Below are 19,040 nucleotides of genomic sequence, written 5' to 3' on the forward strand. Positions count from 1 at the left end.
TAGTTATAGAGCAGCTTGATAATTTTCTCATTTCTCATATTATTCACCCACATAAGATGCTAAACCAGAAAGTCTCTATGTCATTTCTTAAGAATAAGGAAAAAAAACAGAATTAGTAGAGGGCTTATCCTATCTAATAAAAGAGAAAGATGCAAATTGACCGTGGCCCCGAATGCTTCCCATTGGCTAATCAGGAAGATCTGCAAATTAACTGCCAACCAAGATGGCGGCTGGCAGCCAGGCACTGAAGCGAACAGGAGGCTTGCTTGCTCCAGTGACGGAGGAAGCCAAGGTTCCCCGCCTGCTGCTGCCGGCCTCTGAGCTGCAACTGTAAGAAACATTGTTGCAAATATAGAAGGTAAACATTCCCCAGAAACCTGCTGTCAGCCAGCCGTGCTTCAGGCAGCAGGATCGCAACATTGTTTCAATTATAGAACCCAAACAAACCCAGATACCTGCTTTCAGCAGTGGAGGTCTCATAGCTGGAGCCGAGCCTCAGAGCTAAAACCGGCTGTCAGCTCCAGTGACAGCCATAGAAGGTAAATAAATACCAGAATAAAAAAAAAAGAAAGAAAGGAGAGGTTGGGAGCCTCAGTTGCCCGTCAGCCTGAAAACAGCCATCATCCCCTCACCCAGACTGGCCAGGCACCCCAGTGGGGACCCCCACCCTGAAGCAACAAGATGGCGGCTAATTTGCATATTGAAGGAAGGCGGCAGCGGGAAAGGCTGTCTGTGGTCCGGGACCTGGATCTGTGACCCTGCTGGGCAGGGGGCAGTGCTTGAGGCTGTCCGCAGTCTGGGACCCGGATCTGTGACCTGGCGGGCAGGGGGCAGTGCTTGAGGCTGTCCACGGTCTGGACCTGGATCCGTGACCTGGCGGGCGGTGGGGAGTGCTTGAGGCTGTCCGCGGTCTGGACCCGGATCCATGTCCAGGCAGGCGGGGGGCAGCACTTGAGGCTGTCCGTGGTCCTGGGACCCGGATCTGTGACCCTGCCGGGCGGGGGGCAGCGCTTGAGACTGTCTGCGGTCCCGGGATCCGGATCCATGACCCTTCCCGGAGGGGCAGCAGCTCGCACAGGGGCAGATCAGCCAGGGTTGGGCAGGGCAGGACACCTGGCTTCCGCCCAGCCCCAGTCACTCTGGGCAGGTGAGCAGAGCAGAGAACCTCTGGACATGGAGGCAGGCCGGCAGAGGGCAGCCTGTACTCCCCACATGGCGGTGGTGACAGCTGTGAGCACGCCAAGCAGAGCCTGCAGGCTGAGCTGAAGTAGCGCCTGCAGGCCATCAGCGCCCAGGAGTGGCTGCACAAGATCCGCCTCCTGGCCCAGAAGGTGCAGGATCGCAGGGACAGCCACCGTGGCAGGCCAGACTGACGTCCTCCTGGCCGCACCACGGGGTTTTGCAGATCTGCAAAGCCAGAGGCCTCCGGTGTGCACATCCCCCCTGGCATGCGAACATCCCCCAGCACACTGTCACCCTCCCATGCCTGCAACAGTTGCAAACCAAGGCGTGCACAAGTTCCCCCCCGTCTCTTCATCACACTTCCATCAACCAGGCATGCCTAACACCCCCACAGGATGTGCACACATCCCCTCTGATGCGCTAACGTCCTTTGGAGAGTGTCTGGGTGTTCTGGGTGTTCTGGGTGCAGAGAGTGGGCGCCTGTGAGATGACAGTGAGAGAGCGGAGTGGTGATGCCCTGTTCCCACGGAGGCCAGTGCAGCTACGAGATCACCTCTGGGGGGTTAATGCAGGTGCTGAGGCAGGAGCAGGTGCAGACAGACACACCTGGTGGGCGTGGACGGTCCTCGCTGAGGTGCCTTTGGTCAGTGTTCAAGATCAAGAACCCAGAGGTGGAGAGGAATTCCGTCCTCTCAGTGAAACAGTGGGATATTCGGGGCGACTGTAGAGAAGGAATGTGCACTTTGGGTGCCAGCACCCATGAGCGAAGACTGCCCTGACTGAGCCTCGCTTGCTTGGGGCCTAGCACACTCCTGCCGGGCAGCAGGTGACAGGACGTCCTTTTCTGAATTAATGAGAGAAAACGTTGATTCTCCTGCTGCCCACGAAGGTGGAAAGTGAAGTGGGGAGACATGTGGAGAGTGAGCGAGGTTCCCTGTCTGGGGGTTCCAAATCTGCTGTTGGTTTATTTCACTGCTGACTAGAGATATACAGGGTGTCCCCCCAAAATGTATATACACTTTGAATACCTACTAATTCCAATGGTTTTAAGCATAAGAAAGAAACAACAATGGAGCTGTTATCTGTTAAAAGTGTGGGCACAAACAGGTAGTTGGACATTCCCTGAGGGGTATCAGATTGGAGAGGGTGAAGGCCAGACTGAGGGGCCCCTTTCCTCCCCCCCACCCCAGTGCACGAATTTTGTGCACCGGGCTACTAGTCCTATATAATAAAAGCCTAATATGCTAAGTGTCTGGTCGTCAGTTCAACCAATCAAAGTGTAATATGCTAATGATATGCTAAGGCCTCTCAATTGCTCGCTATGACATGCACTGACCACCAGAGGGCAGACACTCCAACCAGTAGGTTAGCTTGCGGCTGGGGTCTGGCTGATCTAGACTGAGTGAGACAGGCCAGACATGCCCTGGAGCCCTCTCGCGGTCTCTCCCCGGTTAGTCAACCTCCTGCATCTCTCGCCAGCCCCAATTGTGCACCAGTGGTGTCCCTCAGCCTGGCCAGTGATTGAGGCCTTTAGGGGGCTGGCCGGCCAAGGGGAGGAACCCCAGGAGGTTGACCAGCCGGCCCCCAGATTGGAGCCTATCAGGGGGGCTGGCCAGCAGGGGGAGGGACCACAGGAGGTTGGCCTGCTGGCCAGGGGTAAGTGCCACGGGAGGTTGGCTGGCCAGGGTGGGGCTGCAGGAGGTTGGCTGGCTGGCTGGGGGGAGGGGCCTGGGAGGTTGGCCCCCCACAGGAAGTTGGCTGTGGGAGTGCACTGACCACCAAGGGGAAGCTCCTGCATTGAGCATCTGCCCCTGGTGGTCAGCGCATCATAGGGACTGGTTGACCGGTCATTCTCGTCGTTCTGGTTGTAACGGTCACTTAGGCTTTTATATATAGACTAGCAGCCCAGTGCCTGAGATCACCCGCCCGCGCCCCACTGCGCTGGCAGCCCAACCCACCCGCGTGAGCCTTGCCAGGCTCACAGCCTCGCCCACCCGCGCAGGTCTTTGGTCCGTTACGGCATTGGGGCCACAGGCCTTTTATAATATAGATAGACATAATAAAGGACAGAATAAAACTAAGGAATCTAATAAGAGATAACAAAGCTGTGGTAAATATGAACTTTATGAACACTCCAAGTTAGAGTAAAAAAAAGAGGGAGAAAATTCAAATTCACAATCCATCTGCCTTCCACTGCAGTTTTCTGTAAGTTCTATTGAATAGTATGGTGACAATGGTTAACATTCGGCTTTTGTACTATTAACAGTTCTTACCATCTATGTCACTAGATTTTGTGGAGAGATATTTTTCTATGCTATATAAATGGCAGAAAGAATTGTTGGTGGTATTCTCCAGGGGTAATAAATGGCCCATTGTCTAAAATATCTCTCTCACCAACACAATCAAAACTAAATGCTTCCACAGTAGTCATTATGTTTAGCCTCATAGAAATGCATAAAGAAGACAAAGAACTTAAAGGCACACTTGCTTACTTTACAGCTTTATCTAGGCCTGACTTTTATAATCACACTACAAAAGGCAGCGTATTAAGTGGAAACTACACTGACACTCTCCCAGGACCAAACTGGAATTACAACTAAAATATAGAAAAACCATCCTGAATAATGTTCTGGAGAATTGAGAAGGCTCAGGAAGTTTAAAGCTGGTGTACAGTAAGCATAGAAATGAATGTTCTCAAGGGAAGGGAACATAGGGGAAGTGTGAGACAAATAAAGATTTTTTTACAAACCAAGAGTGAATGGGATGAGGGATGCAGGTACAGAGATTGTTAGCTTTAGGTGAGATAGGTGTTTCCACTTTATTTTATTCTCTGGGCTGATGTGAAAATAATAACTGTAGACAACATGGATTGAGTCTTTATTATGTGTAAAGCATTGTACTGAGCACATGACATATATGATATCATTAACTCCTCCATTTAACCTGATTGATTAAATAGTGCTATTATTATCCCCATTTATAGGGAAAAAAACACCCTATAGACAGTGAAAGGGAAAATGAATTAACATAGGTCTCTGGTAAGTGGCAGAATTAAGGGTTGAACTCATGAGTTTGGATTTAGAACAAGTACCCCAAACCACTACATTAGGATGAAAATTAATGTTGAATTTAAAATGAGGAAAAGTAGGCATGGCCATTATAACAAGCATCTTGAGGGAATGAGTATTATTTTTAATAAAATGTCACTAAAGAAGTATATCTGTTTTAGTACCAACTATTTCAAATACTGCGACATTTTATAAAGTAAGCACTTTTAAAAATCCAGTGAGTAATTTAGCATAACTCTTCATAATTTATGATTCACCTATATTATTTCATTTGATTTTTACAGCAAACTATATAAAATATAGAAAATGATATTGGCTTTTTTCTTTTTCTTTTCTTTTTTTTTTTTAACATAGGAGAAAAACTAAGGAGGATGGAGGGAGATGTTAACTTTGTCAAAGTTGCCTGTTAGATGTGACAGAGCTGGAGCTCAAAGCTAGGCCTGTCCTTTAACCCCAAACTCAGTTTTCTTTCCACTTTGCTAGCTGGTCTTCTACCAAGTGCTCCATTCTTTCTGAAAATAACAGAATATGCACATTCATAGCATTTGATAAAGTCTTCTAATTTTCTCTAATTCGTCCTGAAGGCAGCATAATATGGGAGTCAGAGAATTCAACCCTCCAAGAGATTCACCTCCACTCTGGACCAAATGCCTGGCTTCCCCATTCCCTGCACATGTCCACTTACCTTATTGAACTCAGAAATACTGGTTATAGGTTCATAGAGAATGCTTCAGACTTGTTTCTCTATAACTTTTGAGAACCAGTTCCCCGAGGCAGTAAAGAAGCCCCTGTATAGATCTTTCATCGTTCCATCCAAAATATAAAGTATTATTGGGGAGGGGCAGTAGTGGGTGATAAGGAGTCAATGGGAAAAAAGAGGGGACATATGTAATACTTTCAACAATAAAGATTTTTTTAAAAAATAAAGTAACTCTGAAATTGAGCATCACTGGGGCTGGAAAGACATAATTTATCTTATGCTCCCACGAGTCACATATTTTAACAAAGCGCAACTTGTAATCTTTTGTCTAAATGTAGTAAAATCTTTTCTTCAGTATTATTCTTGTTCTTGCTTAGGTTTTTAGCAATGACTTGAGTTACAATAAAAAAATAACATTTTAGCTTCCATTCTTCAAGTAGGCACTTTGCAAATTATTTTTGTTTACTTCAGTCAAGCACTGTGTGTTTGGATTTTGCTCCAAACAAAATAAATTATTTATTAGGTACAAAATACAGAAAAATGAAATTTATTGTCATTGTTCTTAGTTGCTTTCTTTTCCCTAAAATTAATGAAATAATTTAGCATTATAAACTACCAGACTTCATTTGGGGAAAGCAGTCCTAAAGAGTTTGTTTAATTAGGACTAGATGTTTAGGTTCTTGGCCAACAATATAGAAAAGTGAACATCCATAAGCAGGTGTTACTTGGTGTCTTGTCCAAAGGTTTGTTATGCTGACAGTGCAATTCTCCAGACTCGTTCACTTCCCAGGAGCTGGCCTATGAAACTCTAGCAGCATTCTATTTAAACAGCTGATTGGAGCCCCAAACTATCCATGCCCTCATAGCATAACACTCAAGATAATAAAATAACCTAGGTAGAGTGGAATTTGAGAAAAGCTTATAAAATCTGAAATTATCTCCGTGTATCTAGAACCAGCTGTGAGGAGAAAACAAGGTGTGTGTGTGTGTTGGTAACTTTGGCATGTGCAGGAAGATGAGCCATTTCATTATTTCAAGGCAAGAGATATTCCTATCCCCAAATAGCTCCTTTCACTTAAACAGAAAAGTCATACCAACTTAAATGCCTCTTCTAGATTCATTTGGCTTAGCATGTCAGTTTTTTTAAATACAAATATCCTGGAGCAATGAAGGAGTTAATATCATAGTTGGAAAAGTCTTTCATTCAAATTGCTTCTTTCTTAACACTGAACAAAAGTAAACCACGCAGAGAACAGTTAAAGACCAGACATCTGAGGATCTCAGAAGTCAAGCAGCCTTGGTATTGGATGTGTTAGGCAACCACCACACTTTCTTATGCAGGAGTGAAAAATACTGCTTAAGGAAAGTAGTCAGTAAGAGGTGTGGGATATGGATTAGAACACTACAGAATAATAGCGAAGCATAATCTCAGACCCATGAGTCAGTGGAATTTCCCTGCTCGGCTACCAACTTACTACATAATCTTGGAAAATTCACTTTATGTCCTTATTTTCAGTTTTATCACTTCTCAAATGAGAGTTTTAATTGAACAATATATATATTTTTTGTTAATCCTCACTGGAGGATATTTTTCTATGCATTTTTAGAGAGAGAGAGGAAGAGATGGAAGGAGGGAGGGAAGGAGAGAGAGAGAGAGAGAGAGAGAGAGAACATCGATGTGAGAGAGACACATCCATTGGTTGCCTCCCGTATGTGTCCTGACCAGGGCAGGGCTTGAACCTGCACCCCAGGTATGTGCCCTTGACTGGGAAGCAAACCTGCAACCCTTTTGTGCTCGGGCCAATGCTCTAACCACTGAGAAGGTTTGTACATATACAGTAATTTTTAATTGAGATGGAATTGACAAATAACATTATATTAGTTTTAGATGTATAACAGGATTTGACATTATGTCTATGTTGCAAAATGATTATCGCAATAGGTCTAGTTAACATCCACCACCACACATAACTACAATATGTTTTTTCTTGTGATGAGAACTTTACAGATTTGAGCAACTTCCATATATGCAATGCAATATTATATCCACCATGCTGGCCACAATGAGACATTATCTCATACCTGTTAGAAAGTCTATTATATATTTTTAAAAAGACAAGAAATAACAAGTGTTGGCAAAGATGTGGAGAAAGATTAGATTGTGTTTAGGTTCCTTCTAGCCCAGATTGAAAAGTGAAGCAATCATCAGAGTTGAATCAGAGAAACACTTAAAATTAGAACATACCTCAGCAATCACTTCACCTCCTGTCCAATTCAGAAATTCTTCTCTAACATCACTGATGAAATAACCTGCAGCTGAAGACTAACTCTGAGAAGAAGTGCTCCATCATATCAGCAGCTTCTTCTAAGAAACAGGTGGGAGAGCTCTGTGGTTGACATGCAGTTGGAACTCTGGAGTCCTACCCATCTCATTGGGGCTCCCTGCTCATTAGCTGAGTGACCTTGGGAAGGTTAAGCTCTGCAGCCACAATTTTATCATTTGTTTAAAAATATAACATCATTACTATTATTAGTATTATGATTATTGACAGAGACTCTCCCCTGACCAAGCTTTAGTTAGGCTTCTTTTAGACCTCTTCTCAACTAGGTCTCCTTGTCTGTCTTTGACAAGCCCAGCTTGAGCAAGAATCCTAAGTCAGTTTAGCAAGAATCCCAAATTTTGATGTCTCCTCTTACTAATTTTCCATTCATTGATCCCTTTACTCTGTTCACTGGCTATCAATCCCCAGCCATCTTTGTTGTATTTGGAGTTAAGCCCAACCTCTTTCCTCTATTACAATTCTTGAATAAATTCTCCCTTACCATTTTTATGTGTCAGAATAAGTTTTAACGTTTTCTCTAATTATTAGAAAGTTGTCCTTCATCTTGAGCTGACAACCTACCTGTTATCACTTCCTACCTCTGGTCCTAGTACTTTTCTCTTTTTGGAAACATGAATAACATTTCTATTTCTTCTTTCACATGAAAATCTTGCAAATGCATGAAGAAAAAGATCACACATATCAAATCTTCTTTATTTCAGGTTAAATATGTCCATTTTCTCCAGAGTTCCAGCTCATTACCATTTTGGTCCCTCTTCTCTGAACGTGTTTGAATATGTCACAGTGGCAGTTAAAATACTTCAAAAGTGATCATATGATCCTTGAGCATAGTGACACCATTATCTTTCTTGGTCTAGGCCCTACCGTTCTATGAAGTTGACCTAAGATGCAGCCCACAGGTGCATTAATTTTTGGCAGCTGCACCACACTTTGGCACACAGATACTGAGATGAATCTGAGTTTTCTCTAACCTTGAATTTTCGCACTTCATTTTTTGAAACTAAGTGCAGGATTTAATAATAGAATGGGACTGTTCAGGATAGGCTTCCAGTAAAAGGCATTTACAGTCAACTCATCAAATAATGATGGACATGCATCTTGTGAACTGAGGCTTAAAAGACAGGATGGGCACTCCAGTGAAGAAGAGTGACTGTTTTCTAATGGTGGGACTGCAGAAAGACATGAGGATAGGAATTAGCATGTGGGATGTGAGAGAGGAGGAAGCAAAGCAGTGTGTAATGATATATCACAGAGTAGCTGAGGTATTACTTGGTTTGGGAAGTGTTCCTTGCCAGCTTCCCTTCAATAATAGGGGATTTGTCTCCAAAGCACTTTAGACCACAATTATACGAGTTTCCAAACTGTATTGCTTTGACATGTATTATACTACTTATTTTTCTGGAACATGAAAGCAATCTGTTGAGAAAATATTGAAAGTGTAGAAAAGCACATTTGATTTGAAGTGTATGTAGACTAGAGGCTTGGTGCACAAAATTCGTACATGGGTAGGTTCCCTAGGCCTGGCCGGCGATCAGGGCCAAGCCTCCCAGCCTCCAGCCTCCTCCTTTCCTTACTCCCTCAGCATCCTGCCACCTGCCACTGATGGCTCATCATGTTCCGTGCTGCCCCCTGGTGGTCAGCACACAACATAGTGAGCGATCGAACTCTCAGTCTCCTGGTAGAACTCCCAAGGAGACAATTTGCACATTAGCCTTTTATTATACAGGATATGTATTTCTGTCACAGAATTACATATATATATATATATATATATATATATATATATACACACAAATATATTTGTTACGATATAGATATAGTTATAGATGTTGATATATAATAAGAAATTCCCCTTCTTCCCTACTGATCCCACTTCCCAGAGACAATCATTGCAATTCACTTGTCTAGGTCCATTCCTCTTTTAGGCTGTACATTCCTTGATTATTTAAAGTAGGCTATGCTCAAGGTTGTTAAATCCTTGATAAAAGATGAGGTCTGTGTGAAGATAAACTCCTCTATGTATTAACTCCTATCTGGTAACATTTCAATACACAGTCAGTTTTACATATTATATAGAAATAATACATGGGAGTGTGAGAGAGAATTCCACCCCATAGCACAATTACTAGATAAGTGAGAAGAATATATTTCTGTCTGGAAAAAACTTGGCAGAAGCTAAGCAATATTGATGCCATAAAGACTTTTAAAAATTATTATAGGAAATAAGCTTAAGTTGCACCCTGATGGAGGAACTTCACCCAAAGACACAGTATTGTCAGCCTTTTGTGCCTCTCAGCAGCAAGCAACAGCAATAAAAATGAACATTGGATTTAACAAAAGCAACAAACATTGTCACATAGGGTAGACAGAACAAAAGTAACCAGGAAAACAAGCTTTGGAAATGATAAAAGCTCGGTATCTTGGCAACCTTTTGTGTTGTGTTATTTTTAAAAAATTGATAATATTGTGCTCTATTTCTAATGTATTCAGACATTTGCTGAGTGATAGCAACACTATAAATACAGAAACTATGTGTCATCATGACATTATAAGTACTTTTTAAATACAGAAATGCTTATTTTATTGTTCACTTTATTTGTGCTGTGGTGGGGAAAAACATTTTCTTAAAGTGGTATTTAACTTGATTGGCTCAACTATGTTGCCTAATTGACAAGTCACTATTTTGTCCAATCTTTTTTTTTTTAATTTGGAGAAATATTTCTTAAAGTTTCTATTACAGAAAGAGCAGAGAAAATATGACTTCAGCCAGAAATTTCTTAAAAAACCAACAACTCTCCCTGGGATTTAATTTATTAGGTGCAAAGGCAGAAGTAAGCAGGGTCATTAAAACACAAAAAAATACTTCAGTTCCAAAAATATTAAATGCCATTTTTGTGTGTGTCAGGCACTGTTCTGAGTGTTATGTATACACAGATGCATATGAAAAAGTCTGATCTTCGTAGAGTTCATAGGTCAGTAGTGAATAATAATCTCTTATAATGTTCATGATTTATATCTTTTGGAGATCTTTTCCGTCTTCCATGATGTGAATAGTTTAAAGATTATTTTTGTAGGATTCATAACTAGCTGTCCTCTCAGACCCTGTTCAGAAGGAGCGCCAACTGTTGTTCGATTCATACATTTCGGTTCCTCCTCCTCCTCCAGGGCTATGAATTGTGGATGTGCAAAGCAGCTCAAAGGCCAATCAAAAACCTTCCTCTCTATTCCCCAAGTGCAGTTTATGGGTGGAGTCCATCTAAAACCATCCCTCCAATTTGTGAAACTCAGACCAGGCATGTTCACATTAAGTCCATCTAAAATCAGCTCTCAAATTACTGAAACTCGGACTAGGTGTTTTCACATGAGGCTGTGACAAATACATAGTGCCATAAAATATTTTGATATAGATTCTTATCCTACTGTAATCACCATCACACATATCATACTCTAATATGATGCAAATAAATGTATATGAACTCAATTGGTTAATATTTTGTTGAGGATTTTGGCATCTATGTTCATCAGGGATGCTGGCTTGTAATTCTCTTTCTTTGTAGTGTGTTTAACTGGTTTTGGAATTAGGATAATACTGGCCTCCTAAAAAGAGGTCAGAAGTGTATGTTCCTCTGGGGTTTTTTGGAATAGTTTGAGGAGGATAGTTGTTAGTTTTTCTTTTGGGGGTTTGGTAAAACTCCCAGTGAAGCCATCCAGACCAATATTTTTGTTTGCTGGAGTTTTTTGATTACTGCTTCAATTTCATCAGTTGTTATTGGCTTATTCAGGTTTTCTGATTCTTCCTGATTCAGTTTTGGAAGATCGTATTTTTCTAGGAATTTTTCCATTTCCTCCACATTGTCCAGTTTGTTGGCATATAGTTGTTCATAGTGTTTTGTTACAATCCTTTGTATTTCTGTGGTGTCAGTGGTTACTTCACCTTTTACGTTTCTGATTTTATTTATGTGGGTCCTCTCTATTTGTTTCTTGGTGAGTCTGGCTAAAGGTTCATCAATCTTGTTTATCTTTTCAAAGAACCATCTCTGGTTTCATTGATCCTTTGTATTGTTTTTTTTAGCCTCTATGTCATTTATTTCTGCTCTAATCTTTCTTATTTCCTTCCTTCTATTTACCCTGGGCTTTTCTTTTTGTTGTCTTTCTAATTCTTTAAGTTTTAGGGTTATATAGTTTATTAAACATTTTCCTTCTTTTTTGAGGTAGGCCTGTCATGCTATGAACTTCCCTCTCAGGACTGCTTTTGCTGTGTCCCATAGATTTGGGGTTGTTTGTGTTCATTTTCATTTGTTTTCAGGAAGTTTTTTTTATTTCTTTCTTGATCTCATTGTTAACCCATTCAGAAACTGTAGGCAGACCTAACCAGTTTAGCTCAGTGGTTAGAGTTTTGTCCAGAGACTGAAAGGTCCTGGGTTTGATTCCAGTCAAGAGCACATGCCTGGGTTTCAGGATTGGTCCCCTGTGGGGAACATGCAGGAGGCAGGTGATCAATGATTCGCTCTTATAATTGCTGTTTCTATCTCTGTCTCCCTCTCCCTTCCTCTCTAAAATCAATAAAAAAATCTATATGTATATATAAAAGAAACCATAGGCAACAAAATCTCAGACATCTCTCATAGCAATATGTTTGCCAATACATCTCCTTGGGCAAGGGAAACGAAGGAGAAAATAACCAAATGGGGCTACATCAAAATAAAAAGCTTCTGCACAGCAAAAGAAGCCATCAACAAAATGCAAAGGGAGCCCATTGTATGGGAGAACATATCTGCCAATGATACATCTGATAAGGAGTTAATATAAAAATATATAAAGAACTCATTCAATCTTAAAAAGGAAGGCAAACAATTCAATTAAAAAAAGTGGCCAAAGGTCCAGCTAGTGTGGCTCAGTGGTTGAGTGTCGACCTATGAACCAGAAGGTCACAGTTCAATTCATGGTCAGGGCACAGGCCTGGGTTGCAGGCTCAATCCCCAGTGGGGGGTCATGCAGGAGGCAGCCAATCAATGATTTTCTCTCATCATTGGTGTTTTTATCTCTCTCTCCCTCTCCATTCCTCTCTGAAATTAATTACAAATATATATATTTTTTAAATGGGCAAAGGACCTAAATAGATACTTCTCCAACATGAATGTACAGATGACTAAGAGACTAAAAAAAATGCTCAAAGTCACTAATCACCAGAGAAATGCAAATAAAAATGACAAAGAGGTATCACCTCACACCTGTCAGAATGGCTACCATCAACAAATCAACAAATGACAAGTGCTAGCCAGGATGTGGAGAAAAGTGAATTCCAGTACACTGCTGTTGGGAATGCAGACTGGTGCAGCCACTATGGAAAAGAGTATGGAGTTTCCTCAAAAAATTAAAAATAGAACTGCCATTTGACCCAGTGATCCCACTTCTAGGAATATGTCCTAAGAAACCTGAAACACCAATTAGAAAGAATACATGCATCTCTATGCTCATAGCAGTGCCCTTTATAACAGCTAAGATCTGGAAACAGCCCTATTGCAGTAGATGAGTGGATAAGAAAGCTGTGGTACATTTATACCATGGAATACTACCCAGTAGTAAAAAAAAAGATCTCTTACCCTTCGAGACAGCATGGAGGGAAGCTGGAGAGTATTATACTAAATGAAATAAGGCAGTTAGAGAAAGACAAGTTTCACATGATCTCACTTATATGTGGAATCTCATGAGCAAATTAAACTGATGAACAAAAGAGATCCAGAGACATAGAAGCATGGAACAGACTGATGAATCTGGGGGGTGGGTGAGGAGAGATTAATTGAGGAAGTTATACGCATATATGCATAGTCCATGGAAACAGACAATAGTGTGGTGAAGACCTGGGATTGGGGGAGGGCATGGGCTACAAGTGGTCATTGAAAAAAAAAAAAGAAAGGTGACATATAAAATACTTTCAAGAATAAAGATTAAACTAAATAAATATGACCACTACATAGAAAAACAATGTATGTGGTGCTCATTAATTTCTTTTTTCCATGTGATTTTTTATATAATTTATTTTACCAGTTAGTTCTATTTCACTATGGTAAGCACAGCAAATATTTGCTAAATCCATGAATAAATGAATGAATGAATGAATGAATAAATAAATAGTATTAGACTTTTCTGCTATCCATTCAAGAGTATGTCTTGTCTTTTTTTGCTCTTTGCTATCTATCTATATATATATATTTAAGTCTAAGTGACCAGCCAACTGGCTGACCAGCCGACCAGCCCACAGCTTGACTCGTACTGACCACCAGGGGGCAGACGTTCAATGCAGGAATGGAGACCACAGCATGGAAACATGGAACAGACTGATGATTCTCAAAGGGAAAGGGCAAGGGGGGAGGAGGGTGGGCAGGAAGAGATTAACCAAAGATCTTATATGCATACTAGAGGCTCTGTGCATGGATTTGCGCACTAGTGGGGTCCCTTGGCCTGGCCTGTGGGGATTGGGCCGAAACCGGCTCTCTGACATCCCCCAATGGGTCCTCTCTGACATCCCCCAATGGGTCCTGGATTTCGAGAGGGCGCAGGCCAGGCTGAGGGACCCCACTGGTGCACGAATCTGTGCCCCAGGCCTCTAGTTCTTCTAATAATGCGCCATAAACACTACAGTTGCAACTGGGACCTATCCCTTCTCCTTCCCCCTCCATAGCCCAGTGGCTTCAAATGCCTTCTGGTACGTTGCTTTGTCTCCTCTTCTTACATTTCTCATGCTCAGGAGGTGCTTTTTGCATTTCTGCTTTTGTAAATTATTGCATATTGCAATGATTTCTAGTAGCTATATAGAAACATTTCTAAACTTCGCAAGTTATTTGTTTTATTATTATTGTTTTTTTGTAATCTTCACCTGAGGATATGTTTATTGATTTGAGAGAGAGAGAGAGAGAGAGAGAGAGAGAGAGAGAGAGAGAGAAACAACGACTGGTTGCCCCTGATACTGGCCCTGACTGGGGTTTGAACTCAAAATTCAGGTGTATGCCCTGATGGAGAATCAAACCTAGACCTTTCAGTGTACAGGACGAAGCTCCAACCAACTGAGCCACACAGGCCAGGGCTTGCTTTACTATTAATGTTTTCTTTCCTCCCTTTCTGAATCAATAGATTTTAAAATTCTACCTGTACTAAAATCTACCCAAATATTTCAGCACCTATGTGTTAAGTACTTTACACGTATTACCTCTTTAACTCTCACTATAACTTTGGGATACAGATTACACTTCTGTTTTCTTCCTTTCGCAAATGAAGAGAAAACAGAAGCTCCTACTGGATAAGTAACTGGCCCAGCCTTACAGCTGAGGGTGGTAAAGTCTGGTGTCAAAGGGACTGTGAGAGCCAGAGCTGCTGCTTTCCCACAGTGCTTTGTGGTCATCTCTCCCAGTTTGTGCCACTTTTTGCCTTATGCGTTTGAAGACAAAAACATAGACTGATAAGGTACACTGACAGTGATCATTTCATCCTCTCTGGAGAAATACAAAGCCCGTTGTTAAGGTTTCTTGCCCATGCTGTTCTATGAGGACTGGAAAGTGACTCATTAATGAAGGAGCTGCGTGCAGTTGGTGGGAGCTGTGAAGTGCAAATACGAATTGGCACTTGCAATGCTTAATTATATGTGCTGTATCCTGCTTCCTAATAATTGTCAGAGCCTCTATGTTTATGCTCATCTTCCTTTTTCCTATTTTCATTTCACCAATGTAGCTTTGCATCTTCTTCCTCTCAAAATAATTCCAGCCATGTCAGTGGCCCGTTCTGCCCTTCAGTGTCTTCACTATTATCAGATCTCCCTTTGTCTTGCTTTTTCAGCACTGTGACTGTTGTTTCAGCTTCCCTGGAGAACCCTTTACAGATTTTAAATATTCTCATCTTCAGTTGGTCTGTTGTTATCAAAACGATATTATCTGCCTCACCTACCTAAGCTTATTAACCCTACAATAGCATCTCTCTTTTTTTTAACCATTTTCATTCGTCTTCTCTCTGATTTGTTATTTTTTTCTTTTGAGGGGATTTGCAGGGCACACATGAAAATAAAGAATTACGTGGGTAGACTTGCCTCACTCTCCTTATCGAAATCATTTATTTCCTCCACCACCCATCGAGCATTAAAATGTGGGTCTTTGACATAGAATATCCTCACTTATTTCAGCTCTCTTATCCGGCAAACACTATTTTGCATCCAGATTTAAATAAATAATTGTAGTTATTCATCAAAGTCATATTTTTGAATAAGCGAATTAGTGATTCCCCCCACCCCCACCCTGAAATTCACAATGAGCTATTTTTGGATCTCTGGCATCTCGTTTGCCCCGCATGTCATGTCTTCTGCTGCGCTCGCCAACCTTTCAGCGAGATGTCTACGTCTTGTGATCAGTGTTCAGTAATGTTAGTGACCTCTAGTTTCTAATGTTCTTTCTCTCCCCCTTATAATTATTATTAGTAAATTACCTTGTCCCAGCCTTCACCTTGTAGTCACACACCTTTAATCCAAAGGCTGTTTAGAATTTTTTTTAAAGAGCTGAAAGACTCAGCAGAAAACCATCAAATATCAAGCTCAAGAGAAACATTATTTTCTACCTTCATCACTCCATGCTCACTGTAGAATAATTTTTACATAATTTTTATTGATTGGTTCCTCGGTATGGCACACATTCCTTCTGTTTTGTGTGGCATAATTTTCTTTCTTAAAGAACATTTCTTTGATTTCTAATTTTCCTTTCTGTGTCATCGTAGTGTCTATTTTTAATATCACAAATCTGATCCTAACTTTCTCTTCTGTGCATATTTTATGTCTTATGTTTTATTTTTGTTTGACATTTTCTTAACACTTTTTTGCCTTGATGAAATGGACAAATTCTCTCACCTGTATTTTTTTTTTTTTTTTTTTGATATTTCGCTGGGATTTCCTTCCCTTTGTTTTTCTACTCTTGCTCTTGCCACTGAATGTCTCTGCAGCCTTAAGGAATATTGACTTTCTTCTTGGAAGCCTTTTCGTTACTCACTTGCTTTTAAAATCATTCTTCACATCACTTTCAAACTCCCATCCCAACATCCAATTATTCCACTTTGTGAATCAGGCTTCAGTTGAGATGAGCCCTTTCCTGTTCTCATTCCCTAAATTGGATACCTCGCATATGTGTTCTCATAATGCCTTACGGCATTATGATAACTATCTGGTTATTACAACTCTCTGGTTCCCTGCACCGGTCTGGCAGTTTTTTTGAGAGCACATGGTCATCTCAGAGGCATCTTTACATGGTGGCGATTGGAGTCAACCAGCCGTGACATGTACTCGCTTATGGACTGGGGACAGCCACCCACTGCTCTGTGCCTCATCTCTTCATCTACATGTTGGATCTATCACGACACTCGCCTTATAATTTTTTGTTTGTGAGAATCAAATTCTTAGAACAATTTCCAGCATAACTCACAGTAAATACTCTATAACATTTGTCCTTAAGTCTACTCTACTACAATTAATAATAAAAATAATAATTAGTATTAGTCACAGACACATTCCCAGAGAGCAAGCATAATTCATGCCATAGAATGGTAAGCAATATCTGTTGAATAAATGAACTAATTAAAAAAATGGTTGATGCTGACAATAATGCAGTTACATAAACAATCTAACAACACAAGCCAGGGTATATAAGCTGGGATATATAAGAATGGGGCCCTGGTCGGGTGGCTCAGTTAGTTGGAGCGGTGTCATCTGTCTTCTCTCTGGTTTGACTCCTGGTCAGGACCCATATGTAGGTTGTGTGTTCAATCCCCAGTTGGGCCAGGTATGGGAGGCAACCTCTCTCTCTCTCTCTCTCTCTCTCCCTCTCTCCAAAATCAATAAACATATCCTGGGGTGAAGATTTAAAAAAAATAGGAACTTCCCAGAGGCTGATTGCTCTCTGATTTCCCTTCTGACTGGCAAATACATCTAGAAAGGAGCAGACCTTCCAGTTAAAACTTCACCTAAAAATAGCTGGGCATTGGTAATTAGCATGCACTTTAGAAATATCCTTTGTTATCTCAAGAAACTTCTTTTCTGGCCTCTTCCCAAATTATTCTTCTGCCAAATATTCTCAGCTTATGAGAATTTTCTGCTTTTCACATGGCGTTATAAGAAAAGGGAACTTCTTCCATATTTTACAAGCTAAATTCCCTCTTAACACACAAATCCTCTCAATTCTGTCCCATCTCCCTTTTTACTGAATTTGTTACAGAGTGCTAGCATGGGCATGCAGATAAACACCCCACAGCCCTGTGCTCATGCAGACTGCTTCTAGCTATTGCTTGTGTAGATCTGTGTTGTGCTGCTATTATTTCCTTTCTCTGTTGTTGCCATTATTGTTTTCTCTCATCTCCATGGACAGGCAGCCCAAATCCTCTCAATTGTTTGTATAAAACGCAGGGTGTTTGCACATTCCTCGTTCTTTTCCATTTAAAGTAAATATACATTCACATGTCTAAACACACATGAAATTTTCCAGGGGATGACTCTATATCCAAATCTTAATTGTCCACAATCCATTTTTGCATTTGACAGTCACTCACTGATTTGATGTCTATTGACAACTCAGAGTGTGGTATAAGGAAGGCATAGGCAGTAGGCCTTTTAAGACAGTGTAGAGTCTTTTTGTAAAGTTAATTTTATAGTGTTTTGCATAATAATATTTCGGGTAAAAACATGAACATTTATTTAGCTTTTCTATGGGCCAGCATTGTTCTGAGCATTTCACATACATTAACTCATTTAGTTTTCATAAAAATGCCTCTAAGTACTGTTTGTATATCCACTTAGATATGGGGAAACTGAGTATCAGAAATCCCAACAATTCCTTGTTATTAAACATACATTAGTTGAAAAAAAGATTTAAAAATAAAAATGAAAAATAAGGCAGTATCTAATTATGAATCCAGTGAGGTAACAACATTTCATTTTTAATATAGTCGTTATGCAAGTTCCAAGGTGGGAATGAGTGTTATAATATGTGGTGATCCGAAATGAGTTTTCAACTGTGATTAGTTTGGGCATTGAAGTGTAGATAAGGTTTGAAATGGACATAAGGGAAAAAAAAGAATAAAATATTAAATTAAAAGTGTGAATTTTGACATTGCCCACATATTTTACACTTATATATAATGTAAGCCTCAAATTATTCTTACAACATAGTTCCTATTATTGTGTCCATTTTATGAAAGAGAAAATCGAGGGTCAGAGAGGGTCAATATGCTGCTCAAGGTCACAGGCAGATGAGTGGTGGAGGAAGATTCAAACTCGGCAGTCCGATTAAAGAGCTCTATTCAACCACTGCAAACAACTCCCCTTGCTAAGGAAGAATATTTCAATTTGTTGAGGACTATAGGTCAGAGAAGAATGCCACTCCCTCCTGCTGAAATAAAGCAAAATAGAAGGGAGAAATAGCATATTCAAATAGCCAAGAAAGTTAAAAAGTCACAGACACCAAACCTATAGCAGTAACTTGTACAATTTCCAATATTGTTGTCAGACGTCATAAAATAATAAAACTGAACTTTGAAACATATTTATAGAAGAATCATCTGGATGTTTTTAGCTGGCATTTCTAGATCCTTTGGTGGGTAACCTTTGGTAGAGTTCTGTAGCTGACAGTTACAAGAAGAACGGAGAAAGGATTCCAGAGGGCCAGCAGCCAGCTGGTTACCTTCATAATGGCCCCAACTGAGAGTACTTTCCTGAAGTAGAACTTC

This window comes from Myotis yumanensis, unplaced genomic scaffold (genome assembly GCF_028538775.1).
Source record: "Myotis yumanensis isolate MYYU_CA2020_CCGP unplaced genomic scaffold, mMyoYum1.0.hap1 SCAF_1, whole genome shotgun sequence".
In the NCBI taxonomy this organism is placed as follows: domain Eukaryota; kingdom Metazoa; phylum Chordata; class Mammalia; order Chiroptera; family Vespertilionidae; genus Myotis; species Myotis yumanensis.